The sequence below is a fragment of the Mesoplodon mirus genome, assembly GCF_964341445.2.
Source record: "Mesoplodon mirus genome assembly, chromosome: 7".
Classification (NCBI taxonomy): Eukaryota; Metazoa; Chordata; class Mammalia; order Artiodactyla; family Ziphiidae; genus Mesoplodon; species Mesoplodon mirus.
The window spans coordinates 79072247-79097881 of NC_138983.1; the positions used below are offsets into that span (position 1 = coordinate 79072247).

The following is a 25635-nucleotide window of genomic DNA, read 5'->3' on the forward strand; positions in this document are numbered from 1 at the left end:
TACCTTTTAAATTGATGTAAAAGTATAAAGTATATTTATGTGCATTAAAGTATGGAAGGGCATACATTTGGAGCATAAAAGCTCAGTACCTGCTGGAAATATCACATAATTGATGAATATAAAACTAATTATATAATAGGGAAATTAAAAAGAAATTTCAGGCTGTGTAGAGACTAAATTAAGAGAACAATATCATATATAATAGCTGAATATTTTGGCATTTGAAATTGGAATTTAAAAAATAGATAAGAGAGGAAGAAATAGGAGTCTTAATTAATAACTGAAGGACAAAGGGGGGATAGGTAGCTTATTTAGCTTATTTCTGCCTTTTTAGTTGCAGAAAATATCAGTTTTGAAACCAGATATGGTTGCCATGTATTAGTTCTGCACAAAGTGCTAGGATGAGTTTCCCCACACCCACAGTTTGGGGATAGTGCTTTACTCATAACTCATCTTTCATGCATTTGCCTAAATTCTTGTGGAATACAGCTGGACTTGCAGCTCATAAATGTGACCTTTGGATGTGTTTTAAACACTACTGAACTCCATTTTAATTTTACATAGTAAAGCCTCTGGGCTCTATTTACTCTTTCATTATATAACATTCATTTATCTTATGAAAAACGCTGTGATTCACTGTTGGTCTAGCTTTTTTTTTTTCACTTATTTGGATGATTTTTAGAATCCAAACTGTATTGTTATTTATCTTGGAAAACAGAAACACTTTCGGGAGTCAGTTCTCTGAGTCCCAAACCCCTCACCCGACACCCTCTTGTGGTGCTGTGCCCTGGGGGGAGGATACAGCAGGATCTGCAGGTGGAGAGGCTTGGAGAGCTGAGGGTATTATGTGTCTGGTTTATCGCCAAGATCAGTCAAGCCCCAAATTATAGTGTTGAGGGAGAAATTTTTCACGTAATGGGGTATGGGGAAGTCATTTAGGCTTATACATGGTTCAGTGTAAACTCTGTGTGAACTGAAAGAGCCTGTCAAGCACACAGAGCACATCTGCTTTAACCATTAAGGAAAAGAAATGCCTGATTCAAAAAGAAGGATAAGTGACTCCCTTCTTACGATGCCCGTGTTCACACCCTCTCGAAGACGAGGCTCCTTTCCCACGTGCCAGGATCCCACTGTCTCACTAGACATGTCCTCAATCTGTCTCTTTTGAAATCTTCAAGGAATAGACCCCTGTCATGTTGGATGTATGTTCTTTGTTCTGATAAAGTACAAGACTACCATGCTTCAGTGGAGAAGCTCCTTAGAGCCTTTTGAGGGGCTGCCTCCCAGATTATAGCCCTCAGCTTGGCTCAAATAAAACTATTTTCTGTTCCTATTATAAATTCTTTATTATTTCCCTCCACAGTGTGTTATTCCTTATGAAGTCCAGCTGTTCTAGGCTGACACCAAGCCACCCTGAAGCAGCCATCGTGTCTTCATTGCCTCTTTCTCACATCTGGGTCCTTGAAGGTTGCTGAGATCACACTTGCTTGTCTGTGTCCATGGAACCCAGGGCAGAGCCCAGGTCCTCCCACCAGGGCCCTGGATTCTGGTACCAAACCCAGGAGAAGGTGTGCTCTAGTTATATCAGCCTCACCTGGCACCAAGGCCAAGATCGTCATGTGTTTTTTCCCAGACTTCTTCTGTGGGAAAGGGTTTTGGGACGTTTTGTTTTCCCTAGTTCACCCTAGAGAGATGCAAGGAGGAAGTCTGATGCAGACTTTCCAGCTTACAAACATCTGAGGGCTGTGTCTCAGGTCAGGATCAATGTTCCCTTTTCCATGGGCATTCAAGTCAGTGAGGCAGCCTGACTTGAGGGCCAGGACTCTGCCTCTGTAGTCCTGGAGGTGATGGCTGAGGGCTGGGGACAGGGGCACTGCGGTTCTGCCCAAGGGGAATTAAAGGCCAGAAAGCCCTGGTTTCTGCAGGAGTTTGATAATCGCCTGGAATGTATGCCAGTTAACATATAATTTCTTTATCCTATTTATTCATTATTGTTATCATTGTATCATCATTGTACTTTGGGACTCAATTTTTTATTGTTATAGAAATCCAATGTTTTCAAAGATTCTCCCTCAAGGATTCTACTGTTAACATTTTTCATTAAGAGAAATGCCTGTCTATTCCAATCTTTCTTTCCCTCCATTATTTACTGTGTCTTTTCTAGGTCTTGTCCTTGTCTCCTGGGCCACAGTCAGTAATGTCTCCACTTATGTATTCTGAGTGTGTGATCATTTGGTCCAAGGGATTCTGCTGAATGAAGTATAAATTCTGATATCTTTCTCTTGCAAACTTTCAAAACCTACAAATAAAATGAAGATATGGGCAATATAAAATGAAAATATGATTTTCCATTCTTATTAATATCTATCTCTATATTTCAATAGAATTCAATTATCGGCCCCTGGTGACTATATTTTTCAAAAGAATTCCCTAAATAATTACCAGGAATTCACTACTCCAATGTAATGTAGAAGATATTCTTAGTGTATTCTTCAAATTCATGTTGATGGAATGCTCAAGTTCCCTATATCAAATTGAGCTCCTATATTCCCTCTGAATAATAAAACTAAGATATGTTTGCTAAAGATTGTTGAAAAACAACATTTTAGCTTGACATGGACAGTAGAAATACAGTATCACTAAGGGTGAAAATTTAGTATATGTCCTGTGGACTACCAATTTCATGTTCCACAATCACAATCGAACCATTTAAATACAGAATTATTTCCTAATTCTCTATTATATAAATCTCATTATAAATAACAAGCATTTTTCTTAAATTCCATATATATGTGTTAGCATACAGTATTTGTCTTTCTCTTTCTGACTTACTTCACTCTGTATGACAGACTCTAGGTCTATGAAGGAAATGAAGGAAACGATAGCAAAGATCAATAAAACTAAAAGCTGGTTCTTTGAGAAGATAAACAAAATTGATAAACCATTAGCCAGACTCATCAAGAAAAAAAGGGAGAAGACTCAAATCAATAGAATTAGAAATGAAAAAGGAGAAGTAACAACTGACACTGCAGAAATACAAAAGATCAGGAGAGATTACTACAAGAAACTCTATGCAAATAAAATGGACAACCTGGAAGAAATGGACAAATTCTTAGAAATGCACAACCTGCCAAAACTGAATCAGGAAGAAATAGAAAATATGAATAGAACAATCACAAGCACTGAAATTGAAACTGTGATTAAAAATCTTCCAACAAACAAAAGCCCAGGACCAGATGGCTTCACAGGTGAATTCTATCAATCATTTAGAGAAGAGCTAACACCTATCCTTCTCAAACTCTTCCAAAATATAGCAGAGGGAGGAACACTCCCAAACTCATTTTATGAGGCCACCATCACCCTGATACCAAAACCAGACAAGGATGTCACAAAGAAAGAAAACTACAGGCCAATATCACTGATGAACATAGATGCAAAAATCCTCCACAAAATACTAGCAAACAGAATCCAACAGCACATTAAAAGGATCATACACCATGATCAAGTGGGATTTATTCCAGGAATGCAAGGATTCTTCAATATATGCAAATCAATCAATGTGATACACCATATTAACAAATTGAAGAAGAAAAACCACATGATCATCTCAATAGATGCAGAGAAAGCTTTTGACAAAATTCAACACCCATTTATGATAAAAACCCTGCAGAAAGTAGGCATAGAGGGAACTTTCCTCAACATAATAAAGGCCATATATGACAAACCCACAGCCAACATCGTCCTCAATGGTGAAAAACTGAAACCATTTCCACTAAGATCAGGAACAAGACAAGGCTGCCCACTCTCACCACTCTTATTCAACTTCGTTTTGGAAGTTTTAGCCACAGCAATCAGAGAAGAAAAGGAAATAAAAGGAATCCAAATTGGAAAAGAAGAAGTAAAGCTGTCATTGTTTGCAGATGACATGATACTATACATAGAGAATCCTGAAGAGGCCACCAGAAAATTACTAGAGCTAATCAATGAATTTGGTAAAGTAGCAGGATACAAAATTAATGCACAGAAATCTCTGGCATTCCTGTACACTAATGATGAAAAATCTGAAAGTGAAATCAAGAAAACACTCCCATTTACCATTGCAACAAAAAGAATAAAATATCTAGGAATAAACCTACCTAAGGAGACAAAAGACCTGTATGCAGAAAATTATAAGGCACTGATGAAAGGAATTAAAGAAGATACAAACAGATGGAGAGATATACCATGCGCCTCGATTGGAAGAATCAATATTGTGAAAATGACTCTACTACCCAAAGCAATCTACAGATTCAATGCAATCCCTATCAAACTACCACTGGCATTTTTCAGAGAACTAGAACAAAAAATTTCACAATTTGTTTGGAAAAACAAAAGACCCCGAATAGCCAAAGCAATCTTGAGAACAAAAAACGGAGCTGGAGGAATCAGGCTACCTGACTTCAGACTATACTACAAAGCTACAGTAATCAAGACAGTGTGGTACTGGCACAAAAACAGAAAGATAGATCAATGGAACAAGATAGAAAACCCAGAGATAAACCCACGCACATATGGTCAACTTATCTTTGATAAAGGAGGCAGGAAAGTACAGTGGAGAAAGGACAGCCTCTTCAATAAGTGGTGCTGGGAAAACTGGACAGGGACATGTAAAAGTATGAGATTAGATCATTCCCTAACACCATACACAAAAATAAGCTCAAAATGGATTAAAGACCTAAATGTAAGGCCAGAAACTATCAAACTCTTAGAGGAAAACAGAGGCAGAACACTCTATGACATAAATCACAGCAAGATCCTTTTGGACCCACCTCCTACAGAAATGGAAATAAAAACAAAAATAAACACATGGGACCTAATGAAACTTCAAAGCTTTTGCACAGCAAAGGAAACCATAAACAAGACCAAAAGAGAACCCTCAGAATAGGAGAAAATATTTGCAAATGAAGCAACTGACAGAGGATTAATCTCCAAAATTTATAAGCAGCTCATGCAGCTCAACAGCAAAAAAACAAACAACCCAATCCAAAAATGGGCAGAAGACCTAAATAGACATTTCTCCAAAGAAGATATACAGACTGCCAACAAACACATGAAAGAATGCTCAACATCATTAATCATTAGAGAAATGCAAATCAGAACTACAATGAGATATCATCTCACACCAGTCAGAATGGACATCATCAAGAAATCTAGAAACAATAAATGCTGGAGAGGGTGTGGAGAAAAGGGAACACTCTTGCACTGCTGGTGGGAATGTGAATTGGTACAGCCACTATGGAGAACGGTATGGAGGTTCCTTAAAAAACGACAAATAGAACTACCATATGACCCAGCAATCCCACTACTGGGCATATACCCTGAGAAAACCATTAATCAAAAAGAGACATGTACCAAAATGTTCATTGCAGCTCTATTCACAATAGCCCGGAGATGGAAACAACCTAAGTGTCCATCATCGGATGAATGGATAAAGAAGATGTGGCACATATATACAATGGAATATTACTCAGCCATAAAAAGAAACGAAACTGAGCTATTTGTAATGAGGTGGATAGACCTAGAGTCTGTCATACAGAGTGAAGTAAATCAGAAAGAGAAAGACAAATACTGTATGCTAACACATATATATGGAATTTAAGAAAATAAATGTCATGAAGAACCTAGGGGTAAAACAGGAATAAAGACACAGACCTACTGAGAATGGACTTGAGGATATGGGGAGGGGGAAGGGTAAGCTGTGACAAAGCGAAAGAGAGGCATGGACATATATACACTACCAAACGTGAGGTAGATAGCTAGTGGGAAGCAGCCGCATAGCACAGGGAGATCAGCTCGGTACTTTGTGACCGCCTGGAGGGGTGGGATAGGGAGGGTGGGAGGGAGACGCAAAAGGGAGGGGATATGGAAACATATGTATATGTATAACTGATTAAATTTGTTATAAAGCAAAAAAATAAAATTAAATTAAAAAAAAAATAACAAGCATTTTAAAAGCTTTAAATTTTTAACTATAGCTCATAAATTTGTACCTTTTCTCCTCTATCAACAAAAATTGACTTTCATGGTTAACTCAGTTAAAAAATAAAACAGCACAATAGGAAAGAAGTAAAATATCTCCATTGCCTACGATATATAATAATATATATAAATATGTTGATGACAAAAACGTGGGTCTGCTCTCCCATGTGCAGTAAAGCAAATCTACTGACACCAGGTTATGGCGAAGGAAAGTGCAGCGTTTATTGCAGGTGCCAGGCAGGGAGTTCAGGTCAGCTAGTGCTCAAAACCCCTGAACCCCCTTTCCTGATGGGTTTCATGAAAGCATTTTTAAATACCAGGTGAGAGAGGGGAATCACAGGGTATGTGATCAGCTCCTGCACAATTCTTTGGTTGATGTGAGGTAACAGAGCAGTGTCACAGGGGTTAACGTTATCAATCCTCAGGCTCCAGTAAAAGATCTCCTACTTAAAACAGTTTAAAAGTTAATAAAAATAAACACTAACTGAGTAGAGGGAAGGTGTCCTCAACTTCAGAACAGTGTAAAGTCAGCAAATATCACAACTGGTACACCCCTCGAAGAGACTGATCTTGACTGGTTGCAATTTTTAAGAAAACACATTTGGGTAAAATTAACTCTGCACTTAAAAAAACTGACTCACAGGTTTTAGGTTTTCTAAATGCTCTAAAAGTACTTCTTTTTCCTTTCCAAGAAGGGACTTTCAACCTCCCCCAAAGTAAAAGGGCAGTGCCTCTTGGATTGCTTTCTCTCACTGAACACACCGAAGAAAAATTGCATCATGTTGGTGTCTATCTGAATAATGTGCTCAGGGCTCTCCCTGAGTCATTGCATGGTTCTCATTTGCACGTGGGAGCCAATGGGTCTAAGTGCAGGCCACCACAAGATGTGCCACTATGGCATGTGGATTATTTTGAGCTGAAAACAATCAGGCCCAAAAGACTCAGGAAGAGCCTTTGAACTTCCCCCTTACTGCCTAAAATAATTTAAGACAGGGGGCCTGTCCCAGGAAGAAGCTATCACTAGAGATAAATGTAGTATAATATTAGGTGTGGTAGAACAGGAGGAACATTGAAAAGCCCATTTGATCAAAATCCTCTCTGTGGGGCTTCCCTGGTGGCGCAGTGGTTGAGAGCCCGCCTGCCGATGCCGGGGACACGGGTTCGTGCCCCAGTCCGGGAAGATCCCACGTGCCGCGGAGCGGCTGGGCCCATGAGCCATGGCTGCTGGGCCTGTGCGTCCGGAGCCTGTGCTCCGCAACGGGAGAGGCCACAACAGTGAGAGGCACGTGTACCGCAAAAAAAAAATTCTCTCTGTGGCTCATTGTCTTTGGATGGATCAGCAAACATTTGTTTACCAAACATTAACTCTTTTTAACTTCCTGTGAATTACCTTACTTCCCCTTGAAATTTCAGACTCATACCTCCTTCTGATGCCGAAATTTGGCCTCTGTGCACTGGTATGGAATCGAATTCGGGGGCAGAGTTTGGGTGAAGTAGAAAAGAATAGGTTTATTGTGTTGCCAGGCAAAGGGGGACACAGCAGGCTAATGCCCTCAAAACTGTGTGTCCCAACCTGGGGGGATTTGGTGAGGAGTTTTAAAGCAATGGTTCAAGGTCAGGGTTGCTGATAAGGATTATGGTGTGTTCAGGGCCTGCAATCCTTTAAGCTGGCCTCAGGTGGTCTCCTGATGAGCTTCTATGCTTCTCAAGGTTATCAAACTGTGACCTTCTCTCTAGAATGAAGGATGCTTCATCAAGTAGTTAACACCTTCCATTTGTTGGGGGTTTTAGTTCTGTAGAAGAGCTCAGTTATTGGTATATGTTTCCCTTGAGGCAGAACCAGGATCTTGTCCCAAAGCTGCACTATTATTTCTTGACAGTTCCTCCCTTGTCTCTGCAGCCCCTCCCTTCCCTGATTAGCAACTATCTGACCCTACCCTTTGGAATTCAGGGAAGGTTGTGGAGGCTGAAGCCTAGTCCCTGCAAACAAGAAATGGGGGACACAGAAAGACTTTAGTGCCCAGGAGCCCCACAGGGTCCTGCTCAGTTTCACTTCTCTTTAGTCAAGAATATATATATGTCACCTTGTCTTGCTGTCTTTGGAATTCTTCATACTTACGTGAATTCCCCATGTGCACATAATAATTTAATTGTCTCTTGTTAATCTGCCTTATGTCATTTTCATTGCCAGCCAAAGAGCTAATGTTACCCAAAAACCTGGGTTTGCCTCTTGGTGGGTGTCAAGCTGAAAGGCACAACAAAAACAAAGATTGGGAGAAGAAAGGATTTGTTACTTGCAGCAAGTAAAGAGAACACCAGGGGTCTTTCCCAAAGCAGTGTCTTCCTGAACAGCAAAATTGGGGAATTTGTAAGCTAAGGGTATATGCATATTCATGAAGGGGTTTGGGTGGTCCACAGAGTCCAAGCTTTAGTGGACTGAAGTCATGAGGGTCAGAAAAGGTCAATATCATTATTCCTTATGTTCCCAGTTGATCAGGCTAATCTTTACCATTGAAAGAGAACTGGGAGTCTTTACAATTATCTTTGTTATTGTTACTTCTTTTACCTGAAAACAGTCCTTTGATTCTGCATTATTTTGTTCCCTTAAGATCATTAATTACTGAGACCCTTTCAACGGCAAGCATCCTGGCCAGGCTTACATTGCAAAATGGCTTAGGCCAAAAATGACTCCTAGATGTACATATTATTAAACTTTTGTTTTATTTTCTCCTGTTAATCAGTCTCACGTCAATTTAATTCTTAGACCAGCTAAAAGTGTTACCTGAAACACTTCTTTTGTTGAGCCAAAAGACACAACCAAGCCAAAGGGCAGGAGAAGGAAGGCTTTATTACTTGCAGCAAGTAAGGAGAACACCAGGGATTTTCCCAAAACGGTGGCTCCTTGAACAGACAAATTGGGAAAGTTTTAAACTGTCAACTGAAAAAACAAAAAGCACAAACTGAGAGTTGTGAGTTAAGTTTTATTTGGGGCAAAATGAGGACTATAGCCAAGGAAACAGCCTCTCAGATAGCTCTGAGGAACTGCTCGAAAGAGTTAGGGGGAAGGTCAGCATGTATGTGATTTTGGTGAAGGGGGACACATGGAATCAGGGACACATTTTGGCAGAAATTTGCTGCTAGTCACGAAATGGTGGCTGCTAGTCACAAGGAGCAGATGTCTCCATTAATGATTTTAGTGCTTTTCTAGATATGAGAAGATAAAAGAAACTGGGCTCATAAAATCTTCTGAAACTATCTAACTATCTGAAGGCCTGTTCTGCCGGGTTTTCCCAGAGCATAGACTGCCTCATTCCTGATCTCTGTCCTGAATTTCATTCAGGGTGTGTTGAAGGTTGTGAAACAAAATTTATATTTTATGGCAAGACAAGAGAAATTTAAACATAAACTCTTCTCTGCCCTTTGGTCTCCTCTCTCCCCACACTGTGCATTGTGCATCTGCATTATACATTGACCAAACCTCCCCCATAGGCAGGGACACTTGCTCAACCATAAAGAGCAACATTCTCCTAACATCAACAAGACAACTCCCTCCTTAAGAGATAACATTTCTTCTTGACCTTGTAAGGGGTTACATGACCAGCAGGATGGCACTTAGATCTGAATTATGTAAACGTTCAATAACATGTCATTTGATGTACAGCCCTCGGTCTCAAAAAAAACTTATACACCTCCCTGGGTTTCTAATGGGCAGAACAGTTTTCAGAGTTTTCTGAGATGCTCTTCCCAGGTTATAATCCTCAAATTTGGCTCAAAGAAAAATTTCCAGTTCTCTTTTCGATCAAGTGATTACTTTTTTGTCAAGGTCAGAGACTACAGTGGCTAGTGACTTCATTCTTATAGAACCAGATGGTAAGGGACAATTTTATTTCACAAGATCATTAATTACTGAGACCTGTTCAAGAGCAAGCCTCATGACCAGGCTGAGATCACAAATGATTTAGGCTTAAAATGGCTTCTCTTATGTCAAAAAGTTATATTTGATTCTTTTTCTTTGGGGACCCCCTGCTCCATTTGCCTACAGAAGGGCAGAGGAAAAGTTCTTCCTCTCTGACAGTCTTCATGACTGCCTGGAGAAACAATGATGGACTCAGGAGTTCTTCTCAGCCTCGATGTGCACAGAAATCTTTATGCCTATGGTAAAGGGGCATGGAAAGGAGAGGGTTCTCAATGTGTAGAAGTTCAGATGCTTTCAAAGGCAGGCAATGTGCCCTGCACTATAATGCCTGTTGGGCAGGAAGAAAGTTTCCTGTACCCTTCTAGATTTTTCTGGTTAGTCTAGGAATTAAATTGACATGAGACAGATTAAGATTAACAGGAGAAAATCAAACAAAATTTAATAATATGTATACATGGAAGAGACCCAGGAGAACTCAGTAAATCTCCCAAATGGCTGAAATCCTCACCTTAAATACCACTTTCAACTAAAGACAAACATGTTGGGTGTAGTGGTTTGGGACTTCAAAGGGGAGGAAGGCAATTCTTCCCCGGACCTCATACCTGAGGTCACCATACCTCAAGGGGAAATTCAGCTTGCACTGCAACTTCAACTAAAGAACAGTTCTTCGTGTAACACTGCCGGATACTGGAAGATACACAGGTCCCTCGGCCGACCGAAGGCATTCCTTCATTGAGGCCGTTCGCTAGTCGCAGAACACCCTGCTTTAAAAAGTTGATTCAGTTTAGGGCACAGTGGGTAGCTTGTGTCTCTTTTACTTGTTAGAAAACACACGTATTTAGGCTGCGTGTCAATCTACACAAGGCGTCTATAGCGAAAAGCCTGGTTTTCCCATTTTGAAAGTTCCATTCTTGCAGCCGGAAAAAACCTGAAAAACACTGTTGTTGCCGTGTTTCTAGTCCCTGCAGGCATGGCTCTGAGAAAAAAAAGAGTTTTCTCGAAAGAAAAAGGGTACTTCCAGGTCCTGGGTAGGAGCTCTTCCTGCCCTGCTCTAGAGCTAAGGGGAATCTCAACGGGGGCCCTAGCCTCGACGTAAGGTCTTGATTTGGCATCCAGAAGGGTAGGCGTGAAGCAGGTTCCCTGAGGCCTTAGTCGCAGTTCTGCATTCGTTTAACGGCAGTAAGTGTCTAGAGACTCGTGGCCCTGTCGCGTCAGCGCCAGTTTCAGGACAAGAACTCTGAGGACCCGCTGGCTCCCCTGGGCTTGCTGGGCCACACTCAGACCCGTAGGCCCTTCAGGGTGTCCCAGGGTAGGCTGAGGGAAGGGTAACACACTGCAGTCTACCTTGGGGGAGCTAGATGTTGATGTTCCAACTACCGGGTTTTTGTTTTTGTTTTGCAAAAACCCCTAAATATCCTGTGCCCTCCCTTACCTCTTCAGAACAGTCCCTCAGAGCTATCTGAGAGGCTGTCTCCTGACTTCTCCTCAGTATGTCCTCCAAATAAAACATAATTCTCAACTTTTAGGTTGTGCATTTTTTTTCAGTCAACATTTAATTGTATGGCTCATGTAGGTACTATGCCTAAATGTAATGGGATGAGCTGTAAATTATTAAAACTAGATAAATTCTGTCAGCTCTACCACTAGCTGAGATCAGGCTTTCTTCTCTGGATATTTCTGTCATAGACCTTGGCAGATATGGGGTCTGTGTTGGTCTTAAAATTCTTCTTAGAATTGTGGGGACTCATTCATTCTTTCAGCAAATTTTACTGCTTATATTCTATGTGTCAGTTACAGCGCTGGGTCTTGAAATACAGAAGTCAACACACGAAAATACAAGGATAAAACACATTTTCTACCATATTAACTTTTTTCATTCATTAACTCATCCTTAAGTCATTCAACACGCATCTTCTTATTGAATACTGATGAGGGATCAAATGCTATGCTAAACACTGAGTATATAACTGCAAATGAGATGGATAGGCCCTGATTTTGATGTCACTACTATCTTTTGTTGTGCCATATAGTGGGACAGCTTCATTATTCCCTTTACCGTAAGTTTTGGGTTTTTTGTGGTACGCGGGCCTCTCACTGTTGTGGCCTCTCCCGTTGCGGAGCACAGGCTCTGGACGCGCAGGCTCAGCGGCCATGGCTCATGGGCCCAGCCGCTCCGTGGTATGTGGGATCTTCCCAGACGGGGGCACGGACCCGTGTCCCCTGCATCGGCAGGCAGACTCTCAACCACTGCGCCACCAGGGAAGCCCTACCCTAAGTTTTTATCACAAATTGCTAATGAAAATAAAACTGTTAGTGGAGTTTCAACATGCATAGGTAAATGAGAACACAGAACTCCCCTTTCGCATGCCCCATTCTCCTCCTTCTAACTCCCCATGTGAACTCACTTTGTGCCAAGACCAAGATGTGCCCCAATAAGAACCAAGCTGATTTCCTCACACTGACAGGGGCTATTGCTCACTTAGAAGACTTGATGCTTAAGTTTGATAAGCAACTAGAAGACCATGGAGACAACCTATAAAAATGATTTGTCTTGGGAGAAAATACTAAAAAGGGTTAATGTGCTGTTCCACATGTCTAACCTCCTGGGATTAAACCACAGGCACCAAGGTCACCAAGGGTACTTGGCAACAATGAGCTAAAAATGAAAAGAAAAGCATCATACTGTTATTGTATTCATCTTCCCCCAAGGCACTCTCTGATAAACACCACAACCACTAAGGGAATTGAGAACAGCTTCCTTGTGGGGCAGGTTATATATGCATCTTTTTCCAAGAAGTTAAATCATATCCAGCTATCAGCACACCTTACTTAAGGTGATTGCAATGTATGAGATTAAATGTTCCTACCTGATTGGAAAACTTCTTGTCCTCAATTCATTGGCTATACTGGATTATTTTTCTTGGGTCAGACCTTCAGACTTCTACCAGAAATCGTTCCTTTGGGGAAACCAGGCCTTCCCAGAAACTCAGGAAACTGAAATGGAGACAGAAAGAGAGAAGGAAATTATTTGGACATATAGACCTCAATTGTTTGGTTTTAAGTAAACGTCCCAGCAAACATCTTCTAAATGGTATAATAACTTGAGGGAAATTCACAGTTTATAAGTTTGTGTACTCATAAACTGAACATATTATGATAAGAGTACAGGTTGCATTTTGTGTCTTCAACTCAAGCAAAGACTTCAAAAAAGTCCCAGTTATCCTTTGTTCATTAAGACACAAAGAAAGGGCAAAAAGGGCAAGTTTCTAAGTCTTTTTCTTTAAAATTTACTTCCTTTCTTCAGTCTTCATCAAGATCTTCAGGAAATTAACTTTACTAAAGTTAATTATTCATAAAATAAACATAGGAACCTGCAGAAGACTATTTCACAGAGACCTGTAATGTACAATACCCATTGCATACATGCACCATGAGCTTGTCTTTTCTAGCACTGGCATACACAAAACTCTGTGTGTGTGTGCACATGTGTGTCTTTTTTTGTGATGGAGCCATAGGGAGAAAATAAATCTATTGGCTGCAATTCAGCGATGTAGAAAGATTTAAGGGTAAAGGAAAAGGCTACATCAAGTGAAGCAATAAAGTCATGAGGTTGTGCCTCCATAATAATAACAATAGCAGTCTTCTGTAACCAAGGGAGCAGGCTCCTCAAATTACAGTCACACCTGTTAGACCATCTGCCCATAAATTTCACACTATCATTAATGGAAAACAAATGGCACTGTCTCTCCTTCCCTTTATCCATTGGCCATTCTCATATAAATGATTTTTCTCTTCAAGGTCATGCTCTTTCCTATCTGTTTAAAAATATTAGGATTTAGGAGGAGTGATACATAATGTGCCATGCCTTGGTACTTGTACCAGTGATGGCTCTGTAAGGAGCACTGGATTGTTAGGAGGCTATAAATTGAATTCCCCTAGAAGCAGAACCTGAGGCAATAATTTGAATGCAAACTGTTCATCTGGGAGGTGCTTCCAGAAGACTCAGAAGTGGAGTGGGAATTGAGAATGGAGGCATGGAAGGAAGCCAACAGAGGTGCATTACTGAATAAATTACTCCTGCAGGGAACTGCTGCCAGTACTTCAGGGGAGTTCTGTGAAACTCTATAGAACATGTCTCAGAGTTATCCCAAGAATTGGTGAGAAACTTGAAGTACTTATCTTCCAGTCCCCTCTGTCCTTGGTTGAAAGCTACACCCAGATACATTAACTCCTGTACATTTCTGGCCTGCCCTAAGGTGGATAATTGCAGGTGGTAACATGAGTCTATCAGCATATACTGGAATGATGAGTGCTGGGGAGATATGAGTGGAGCATTGAAACCATCTAATACAGTCGGGGCAGGAGGTATTAATTATTGGCTTGCAAGTCCAAATGGGTAACCTTAAATTCCTGGGTTAATGGTTTTACTTTGAGGTATTTAAGCATGATATATGAGTAAAAATTTCCTCTATTAAATCAAGTTGAAGATCCTAAGTCCCTAATCTTCTGGAAAACTGTGGGTATCTTTTTAACAGATTTTTGAAAAGTAACATGATTAAGATTTCAAACTGACCATCCATTCATTCATTCATTAACTCATTCAACAAGCATTTATTGAACACCTAAAGTATGCCATGGGTTAAACTGGGCACCAGTGTTACTGTTACTAAAATCATTATCGTGCCACCTAGAAGTCAATGTATTGTGACACTCAAATAAGAAAATCCATAGTTACCGTAAAAATTATTACAGAGTGATATAGGAAGACATGGTAAGACCTTAATTCATGCTGTGGACAGTAGTATATGGGGGATATCAGTAGGGCTTCCTGTAGAAGGCAATTGAAATGGATATGTAACATGAAGGAAGGGTGAATTTTTGAGGAAAAGAGAAGATAAATTCATGTTTGCCAGAAAATGAATGGTTAAGGATCAGTCCAGAAAGGAGTTCCATTCATAATCAGTATAAGAAATGTCACTGGGGCTTCCCTGGTGGCGCAGTGGTTGAGAGTCCACCTGCCGATGCTGGGGACACGGGTTCGTGCCCCGGTCCGGGAAGATCCCACATGCCACGGAGCGGCTGGGCCCGTGAGCCATGGCCGCTGAGCCTGCGCGTCTGGAGCCTGTGCTCCACAACGGGAGAGGCCACAACAGTGAGAGGCCCGCGTACCACAAAAAAAAAAAAAAAAAGAAAGAAATGCTCACTGGAGTGTAAGAAAAGAAGACAATGGAGAGGGTGGTAGAAGCCAGACCATGAATGGTCCATGTATATATACTAAGTGCTATGGTCTAGTCTTTGTGTTCCCCTCCAAATTTATACGTTGAAATCTTAATTTCCGGAGGTGATAGTAGTAGTAGGTGGGGCCTTTGGGAAATGATAAAGGTATTAGTGCTCTTATAAAAGAGACCCCACAGAGCTCCCTAAGCTCTTCTGCCATGTGAGGTTACAATGAGAAGTCTGTGACTCAGAAGAGGGCCCTCATCTGACCATACTGACACCCTATTCTTGAACTTGCAGCCTCCAGAACTGTGAGAAAAAAATTCCTGTTGTTTATGAGCCACCCAACCTGCAGTATAATCTTACAGCAGCCCAAAAGGACAGAGAGTTGGGATGTGAGATTTTACTCCAAGAAAGATGGGAATCCATTGAAGGATTTTAACTGGTAACTTAGAAGAGAGAAAAGTTTCATAACACAATCAGGTATTTTTATAAGAAACATTTGTTTCATTTTCAGAAAGATCACTCTGGAAATACTGTGACTAGATTTTTGGAGAAGGGTGATGGCAGTCCCGGATATAGAAAGATGAGTTAGTAGTCCATTAATGTAAGTCAAACAAGAAAGTGGAGATAAAAAGTGTGAATTTGTGGCTGAGAGTTCTTTTCTTTTAGCACTTGAAAAATGTTACGTCAATGCTTCTGAATCCAGAGTTTTAGACAAGAAATATGCTGTCATTGGAATTGGTGTTTCTCAATAAGCAATGCATCGTTTCTTCCTGTCCACTTTCGAGATTTTTTTAGTCTCTACTTTTCAGAAGTTTAGTTATGACACGTCTTGGCAAGGATATCTTTGCGTTTTTCCTCTTTGGGTTTGTTCAGATTCTTGAATTTGTGTTTATGTCTTCTAAAAAATTGGGAACTTTTTAGCCATGATTTCTTTGAATATTTTGTCAGTCCTACTTGCTCTCTTTTTTCATTCTGGAACTTTGATGATATGAATGTTAGTGCTTTTGTTACTGTTTACAGGTTCTTGAGATCCTGTTCTTTCTCCCATCTTTAACCCTCAGTCTATTTTTCTCTGTACATTTGGTACATTGTATTGATCTCTTCTAAGTTCATGATTCTATGCTTTGTAATCTCCACTCTATTCTTTTTTTTTTTTTTTTTTTTTTTTTTTTTTTGCGGTACGCAGGCCTCTCACTGTTGTGGCCTCTCCCATTGCGGAGCACAGGCTCCGGACACGCAGGCTCAGCGGCCATGGCTCACAAGCCCAGCCGCTCCGCGGCATGTGGGATCCTCCCGGACCGGGGCACGAACCCGTGTCCCCTGCATCCGCAGGCAGACTCTCGACCACAGCGCCACCAGGGAAGCCCTCCACTCTATTCTTGAGCAATGTTGTTTGATTGTTGTATTTTTCAGTTCTACTGTTCTCATTTGTTTTTATTGTTATAGCTTCTAGTTCTTTGTTTACATTTTCTATTTTTCCCATTTCTGTCAAGGAACACATAATTGCTAATTGAAGCATTTATGTGACAGCTTATTTAAAATCCTTGTCTGATCATTTCAATAGATGTTTTATCTCAGTGTTGGTGTATGTTTATTGTCTTTTCTCATTTATTCTGTGATTTCCTGGTTCTTGGTGTCATGAGTATTTTGCCATTGTATTCTAAACATTCTGAGTTATTATATGACTCTGTAACTCATTTAGTTTTATTATTACTTTTTAGAAGGAAGTCATCCTATTTGAGGCGTAGTATGAGGACTGGCGGGTTACGTACAGATTTCCATTGGGCCCTACTGACAATACCCCAGCAAAAGTGGGCACTTACATTGTCTCACTGCAGACAGGTCAAGTAGAAGTTCAGCTATCCTACTGGCCCTTCTGACACCTTCCCCCAAAAGTGGGAACATTAATATCATTGTGTTGCCTTTTAGTAGGAGTGGAAGTTCATCTCCCCAGTAGATTTCTTGACACAGGGGAGGGGAGAAGTGAAGTGTTTGCTCTCCTTCCTCCCACTTCATTCCTTCTTGTTGATGCCGGGTGTGGGTAGAGGGTCAGCTCCCTGCTGGCCCCACTGACGCCAGGGTGAGAGGAAGAGAACTGACGACTCGCCCTGCTCGTGCCGTCTCGTTCTGTCTTGTTGCCTCAGGGTGGTTCTGGGGATTCAGCACCCCAGTGGGTCTCACTGACACCATGTGTTGGGGGTTAGTGGGGTGCCTACTCCCGCCAACCTGTAACATCCTATTCTTATTGATGTCCGGGAGGGATGGACGCTAAGTCCCACCATTGGACCCCACGACTGTGTGAGGGCAGCCCAGTGTTAACCAGCCTGTCAGGCACCACTTTTTTTTTTTTTTTTTTAATAAGTAAATTTATTTATTTATTTGGCTGTGTTGGGTCTTCCTTTCTGTGCAAGGGCTTTCTCTAGTTGTGGCGAGCGGGTGCCACTGTTCATCGTGGTGTGCGGGCCTCTCACTGTTGCGGCCTCTCTTGTTGCGGAGCGCAGGCTCAGTAGCTGTGGCTCACGGGCCCAGCTGCTCCGCGGCATGTGGGATCTTCCCAGACCAGGGCTCGAACCTGTGTCCTCTGCATTGGCATGCAGATTCTCAACCACTGCGCCACCAGGGAAGCCCAGGCACCACCTTTTAAAGTCTGTTTGCTAATGGAAAGGGGTGGAGGCTCAGCTCACCACTGGACCACACTGAAACAACCCTGGTGGGGAATCAGAGCGCTGCCTCTTCTGGAGGGCAGGAGTGGGGTGGTGTGGAAGATCAAATCCTACCTTGGCCCAACTGAAACGACAGGACATAGGGGATGGGTGCAATATTCCGCTGGCACTTGGCTCGAGTAGTGTGTTTATTATTGCCCAAATGGTCTTCTGTCTTTAGCAACCCCTTTCCTCATACTTTGGCTAGGGGGAATAGGGTTTTGTGGGGTTTTTTGAAGCTTTTTTGTCTGTTGTTCTGTTGGTGGTTATTGATTGGGGGTGCCTGTAATACCCTCTCCAGGATGTATGGGAAGCAACAGGAAACACAGGGAACTCATCACCATGTTATTCCTCAAGTCCCAAAGTCCCTAGTTAAGTCTGCCTTCTCATTTCCACCTTTCAGCGTCTTCCTATGTTTGTTTGTTGTTATGTTCAGGGTTTTAGTTTTAAGTGGGAGAACCTGGGAGAAATGGGCTACTTCATCTTCTTGGAAGCAGAGGTCTGGAGGCCTTTTGATGTTAAAAAGTACTGCTGACTGTAAATTAAAATTTGATGATATACACCTTGCCCTTTAAGAATTATTCTACTAGATGATGTGGCTTCCCAAAGTTGCTACAATTTGCTTTTCATACTTCTAAAAGCCAAGTGTTTTGCTGGAGTTGAAATTTAAAGATAAGCAAGAGATGAGGCTAAGGTGATCTATGTGGTAACAGATTAAAGTTGGAAACATCAATATACATTCATGTTTAGCTTAATATTGCTTCATATTACCTTAATACACATGGCTATGTAGAGAGATACTTATAGATATGTGCATATACATGGGTAATGTGCACACATATTATCTCTTTGCTCTGTCAGCTGAGAAGATCTAGAAGCAATGACATCCGAGCAGCAATTAGCACACCCCACACCCAGATCCTGCTGTCTAATACCGTTCTCCACTAAAAAGACCTAGTTATCTTTGAAGAAATAGCTGATTCTAGGACTAGGGCAGTAAATATACAAGATTTATATACAAGACCATCTTATAGTGTCAGAAAGTAAGGAAGTTCCAAAAAAAAATACAGGATGGGGATACCTCAGAGTGGCACAAGAGCCAACTGAAAAGAGTTCACAAGGGTCAGGACTAGAGCAATTTGAGGAATAAAGTAACTAAAGTAGAATTAGATTATAACCCAAAGTATAAAATAAAAATCCATGAGTTCTTCTGATATAAATAAATAATTGGATACATAAATGCAGGAGAATAGATAAATCTCCAGTGCAAAGGAATTCCAAATAGTTTATGTAGTACTCCATCTTAAGCATAACTCCCTATTCCTTAGTTGTGGGCTGAGCATATTGACTTCCTTCCAAAAAAGTACAGTATGAAAAAGGGAAGACAGTTATCTTACGATGGAGAAACCTGAAAAACACTACCTCAGCCTAGTGATCAAAGTCAACCTCAGCATTCATAATGCATATTCATACTTTGTACACTTGATGTGATCTGACAAAATAACCCTTCTACTCTGTGGTCTTCCTCCCCAAAACACATAATCCCAATATTATCATGAAAAATGCATCAAACAAATTCTAGTAGTGGGCATCCTACAAAACCCTAACTACTCAAAATTGTCAAGGTCATCCAAGGAAAATCTGAGAAGCTATCAAACCCAAGAGGAGCCTAAGGAAACATGGCAACTAAATGTAATGTGATGTTTTGGATGAAATCCTGGAATAGAAAAAGGACATTAGGTAAAAACTAAGGAACTGGACTAATGTATGGACTATAGTAAATGATAATGTATCAATATTTGTTAATTGATTGTAACAATGTAACATACTAATATAAGTGGATCATCATAGAGGGAAATGGGTCTAGTGTATATGGAAACACTTTACACTATCTTCTCAAGTTTTCTGTGAAATTAAAACACTTCTAAAAAATAAAGTCTATAAAAACGCTGTGTTGTCTTGTTTTATGATTATGTGCCTGTATTTCCTAATGAATATGTAAATTTGCTTTACCTTCCTTGATACTGATATTACAGAAAATACTAAGTAACTCTGAAAGAATTTGTAACTCCAGTTCAACAAGCAATAATTCTTGTATTAACTTTTTGGAAGAACCCACTGAATAAATCAAAGCAAATTGTCCTTAAAGGCTGAATTTCTTTTCAGTGTTTAATCTTTTATATGATTAATGCATACCACAAGCAAGATTCTGTTTCAAAGGGCAGAAAACATTGATTGTAGGCGATGTCTAAAGTACAGTGAAATATTAATGCATGATGCTATAAAAACTTTAATGTATTTTATGTTTTCAAAATGATGAATTGTTATTTCAGTCAATAAAGTATTCACTTTTATTTTATTTTTTTTTTTTTTGGGGGGTATGCGGGCCTCTCACTGTTGTGGCCTCTCCCGTTGCGGAGCACAGGCTCCGGATGCGCAGGCCCAGCGGCCATGGCTCACGGGCCCAGCCGCTCCGCGGCACATGGGATCCTCCCAGACCGGGGCACGAACCCGTATCCCCTGCATCGGCAGGCGGACTCTCAACCACTGCGCCACCAGGGAGGCCCAAGTATTCACTTTTATACATTTCCTACCCATCTTTTCCCAAGACACCCACAAGGAAATGATACTATCATCTGACATTAGGTTCATCAATTTAAATTGGAGTTTTTGGTAGCTGTGGTTGCCAATGGTACTGGAATGTGTGATACTTTTACAAATCCTCTCCATGGCAAAATCTGATCCTCACAAGGTAAATCACAGTAGGTGCCTAAAGCCAAATGACATATTGCTTTGTAGCTAGATTACCAAGCATTTTACTTAGAGGCACAATAGAATGTAGAAAAGGCCATTTCTCTTTCTGTCTTTTTCTGCTCAAAGGTCACTCACCATCTTACTTTTTATCAGACATTTCAGAAGTTTTCCATAAATTTAGACTATATAATGTCACTTAAAGTGAATGTAGCTCAACATTCTGTTTTAGTACAGCTAATCTCACGTTATTTTAGTGGTGCTAAATATGTAAATCATCAGCAAATTTTTGTACTTAACTTTTTTTTTTTTGGATGTGGACCACTTTTTAAAGTCTTTATTGAATTTGTTACAATACTGCTTCTGTTTTATGTTTTGGTTTCTTGGCTGTGAGGCATGTGGGACCATAGCTCCCCGACTAGGGATTGAACCCACACCCCCTGCATTGGAAGGTGAAGTCTTAACCACTGGACCGCCAGGGAAGTCCCTGTACTTAACTTTTAAAAATAATTAAAATAAGCTATTCAACACATTTTTCCTTAAAAAAAAAAAAAAAAAAAAAAAGCAATTCTCCTTAGGCTGGCCCTGGGCACATATGTGACTTTGCCATTTTTTCCATGGACTATTTTCTTATCTGTTCTACTGTGGCACATTTGTTCTACCTTCTCAAAAAGAAGCATTTAAAAATTCCTCTACGCGTTCATGCATTCATACATTTATTAAATAAATCTATTGAACACCTACAGACGGCACAGAAAAAAAGGCAGAAAACTAATCTGGGTTGCATAGAAAGTAATGAACTCAGTTAAAATTTTTGGTGAAAATAGGTATTACTCAATCTACTGGAAATTACATTTCATTATGGGGACTCACAGACTCAAGGAAAACCAAGACCTAAATAATAATAAAGTAATAAAAGCACTAGCCATTTACTGAGTGCCTGCTTGTACCTGACTCTGAAACTCTAAAATCATTACGGATGTTCTGATGATTGTCTGATATAATTGTAATCTCCATTTTACAGATGAAAATAACAAGGTTCAGAGACATTAGGTTACTTGCCTAAAGTGAAGTGGCCCAGAAACTACAGAACTGGAAATTGAACCTTAGACTTCATAATGCCAAAGTCTGTGCTTTTAATCACAATGTGTGTGTGTGTGTGTGAGAGAGAGAGAGAGAGAGAGAAAGAGAGAGAATGTGTTTAATAGAGAACCTCTGAGAAATGGCAAGAAAACTGCCAGGTATCCATAAAATAATAATTTAGGAGCTTCTTACTATACAAGTAATTGTTAATCATATGGTTGAACTAAGGATCTCTCACTTTTGAACTAAGAAATCAAAAACTTCCAGAAGTTGAGTCTAAATTTTACACTTACATAAGATACTTCATACAGAATGCTAAAGTATAATAACTAAAGAGCTCTGAAAATACTGGAAGCATTCATATAAGTATGATTTCATAATGTGGATATAGAGGATTTAAGAAATTGGCAGATGCAACTGCAGACTCATTTGTTATCATTTCTGTGAAGGGCAAGATAAAAGAATAAAATGAGAAAAATGTAAAAAGAATGGCTAGCAATTTTAGGTAGTTTGCTGAATCTCCATACTAGGAAAGACTAAGCAAAAAAAAAAATTCTCGAAATATTATTTTGAAAGCACCTACAAGTGTATATGGTCTTTTTATACCAAATAACTTGGAATTCTGAAGTGTCAAATAAGTCTAATCTTCTCTGATGATAAAATTGCTGACTTTATTTGAAACTATGGAATGAAAAATGAGGTAATAATCAGAAATTCTTAAGAAAAGGAGTAGAAAAAACAAAATTATAAGAGTTATGTTAAAAAATATTTTGAAACAAACATAAAATCCCCATTACTGGTACAGAGCTTTTAAAACTTTATTTTGGTTTTAAGTTTTAATAAATATTTATATGTTTACATAATTACTGTCATAAGGAAGACACAATTGTAGGTCAAGTTTCTTCATTCTTTCTTTATTAAGCATTATTCTATTTTGCTCCATCATCTTGTAATTATAATAGAGTAACTGTGTAACTTTCTACTAAGTGGATATTTCCTAAACTGTTTTCCTATTGTTAACAATTAAAGGTGTTTCCAATTTTTTGTTATTACAAATGACATGACAATGAGCATCTTTATATAATAATTTTCTGGATTATAAATTATTTATTGGCATAAGCTTCCAGAATTAGAATTAATGTGTAAAAAGCTATTAACATTTTTATCTTGCTAGACATTGCCAAATTACTTGTCAAAAGATGGAACCAAATTATATTGCAAAAATCTTTGCCAATGGAAGACACTATATATAATTTTTGATTTTGCTAAATTAATAAGTTGGAAACCTATGTTCCATTTCTTTGAATTCTTTGATAACAGAGTGCTGCTGGAGGCTGGGAGGGCAGCCATGTCCATGAAGGCTCCCCAGAGTTGGAGCGGGGAAGTGGAAAAAGGTAAAAAAAATATACTAATTGTATTTTCCCTCCATTGTTATCTCTCACTCTCTTCTGCCTCTGTGTAACTTATATCCAGGTAGCTGGAGAAAAATCATGTGGCGGGGCAAATTGGTATTCCAATAAATTAATAATCACCAGCTTCAAATGGATTTTCAAGACTGGAAATATTGCTCTGACTTACAGTAAGCTCTTTCTAATTCTCCTTAAGGACTATTTTCTTAGAAGCTTTACTTAACCTCCATCCTCTCTACTTCCTTCACTCTGAGCCGGTGAGGTGCTTCATAACTCATTAAGAACACAGAGGTCAGTAAATAGTCCACTGCCAAATCCATTAATTCATTAGCATTTGCGTTGACCTTTGTGTTCCCTTTTACTACAGGAGTGAAAGTTACAAGGCCGTGTGCACTACAGAGAGCATTTCATTCTCCCTCATCTTCTCAAGTACTTCACAGCCCTGCATCTTCTACAGCCCATCTACTCCTTATGAAGGGTTCTTGCCAAAGTTCAACCTCATTCTAGACTAGTAACTCCACCTTAAAATGTTAAAAACTATACGTGTAACATGAAAGCCTCCCTCCTCCCCTAATCCCTGCATATCTTCTTTAGCCAATTCATGTCTGAACTTTTCAAAATTGTTATCTTCATATATTGTTTCCATGTCCTCACGTCCCATGTACTCTATAATTTCCATCCATCTGACGTCTCTCACCGTAATCTCACTGCCCACTGTCCTGAAATTTTACTTATGAAGGTCACCAGCGATCCCCATGTCAGTATAGCCAATGAATAGTTTTTGTCCTATTTCTAGGCTCTTTCCTAAAAAGGAAAAAGAATAAGAAACACAAAAACCATTTTTTTCTTCTATGCTTTTACACTCTCATCATCTTCTGTCTTGGTATATTTTATTGGCTTTCTGTGTTTCATCTGATTTCTAACATTCTATTAATTTCCTTTATCTCCAGTGGAATAAACCAGTATATGAAGGATTATTCTCAACAGGTAGTTCTCATAATAACGGTTCTAGTAGCAGCAGTCAACACTCTGTGATGCTTATCACGTGCCAGACACTATTCTAAGACACCGTTTAAATACATATATATAGACACACACACACACACACATATATGAGGGTTTCCTCATAGGCCTATGAAATAAGCCTATTATTATACCCATGTTACAAATGAGAAAACTGAGGCAATGAGAGGCCAAGGTCACAGGATCAGTACTTGGTGAAGCCCCGCCTGAGTTAATGCTGGAACTTTAGAGTAGACAAGTTAACAATGTCTCACAGATTGGCCTTAAATGTGAGCAACATTTAATTAATGACTTGTGAAGTATCAGAAAATAATGGAACATTTTAAATTGATTGGGAACTACTAAGTCATGTATCAGTAACTAAGAAGGACTCTTATTGAATGAAATTATTTTTCATTATTCTTTTGAAAGGAGAATATTCTTGTGTTAGTGTTTCAGTTTTTTTTCATTCACATATTTATTCATTTATTAGACACACATTTCCTACACACCTTCTATGTGCCAGTGTCTGCTGCAAGCCTTGGAAGATTCAGCGGTGAGCAAAAAATTACAAAGTCCTTGCTCTTAAGCAAATGTCCAGTGGTGGAGGAAGACAGAGTAAACATGTAAATAAATTTTGTACAGCGACAGAAATACGACTGGACAATGGGACGGAAAGGCAGTGAGGAGGCAGGTCTCTCTGGTCAAGATAGTAGTGGTGGCGTTTGAACCGAGACCTTAATGATCAGAGGGAAATTGGTCTGGGTAGAAGGATTAGCCAATCTAAAGCCGGGAGAGCAAGAAGTAGAGCTTGTTGCATCTGAGGGACTGAAAAAGACAACTGTGCCTCGAACCCCATGAAGGTCAGGGAAAGATGTAGTAAGTGACCAGAGCCCATGGTCCCTGTGAGCCTGGCTAAGTAGCTGAAAATTTAATCTCTTTACAGTAGACAGCCTTTAGAGGTCAGAAGCAGTGCAATAATACCATCTGATTTGTGCTTTTTAAAAGACTACTTTGACCGTTGAGTGTCCTACAAAAGCAAAATACTTGTGTCTCTATGAAGTGCAGATTGTAAAATTTAAAAAGCCCAATGAGCTCATAAGCAGTTGGTTTACTAAGTGTAATCATTTATCTTAACTAGACTTCATTAATATAAGCTTGGTGACCTTGGGGCCCAGGGACATATTAGATTAGGGAAACCCAACTATTTTCAAATAGTGTGATTTGAAAAATTCTCGAAATTGTTGGGGTTCAGGAAGATTATTTTATTGCTGGGCCTGGATGGGAAGTTTAGAATAAGAAAAGAAAGTATGATGGCTGGCTTCCATCTATTCTCCCTTTCTGTGGGAGAAATATTGATGGGGTGACTACTTTGCTGTTGACCCAATGCTTAAATTTCAGAGCTAGTTCAATCCAGTAAATATTTGCTGAACAACTATTATATGTTAGGCACCTAGCTGAAACTGGGAATATAAAGAGAATAATTAATAATAAAAGCAGGTATTACTAACAAGAGACAGGCACTGTGCTA

At 39.8% G+C, this 25635-nt stretch overlaps 1 long non-coding RNA gene across 1 annotated transcript in view; it reads right to left on the reverse strand.

Annotated features, from left to right (window-relative positions):
• The window catches only part of LOC309807107, a 95394-nt gene that overhangs the window by 18060 nt on the left and 51699 nt on the right, over positions 1 to 25635 (reverse strand). Inside the window, exon 2 of the long non-coding RNA XR_014294507.1 lies at positions 12802 to 12928. This is a non-coding gene — a long non-coding RNA (uncharacterized lncRNA). The remainder of the gene's footprint in view (positions 1 to 12801; positions 12929 to 25635) is intronic.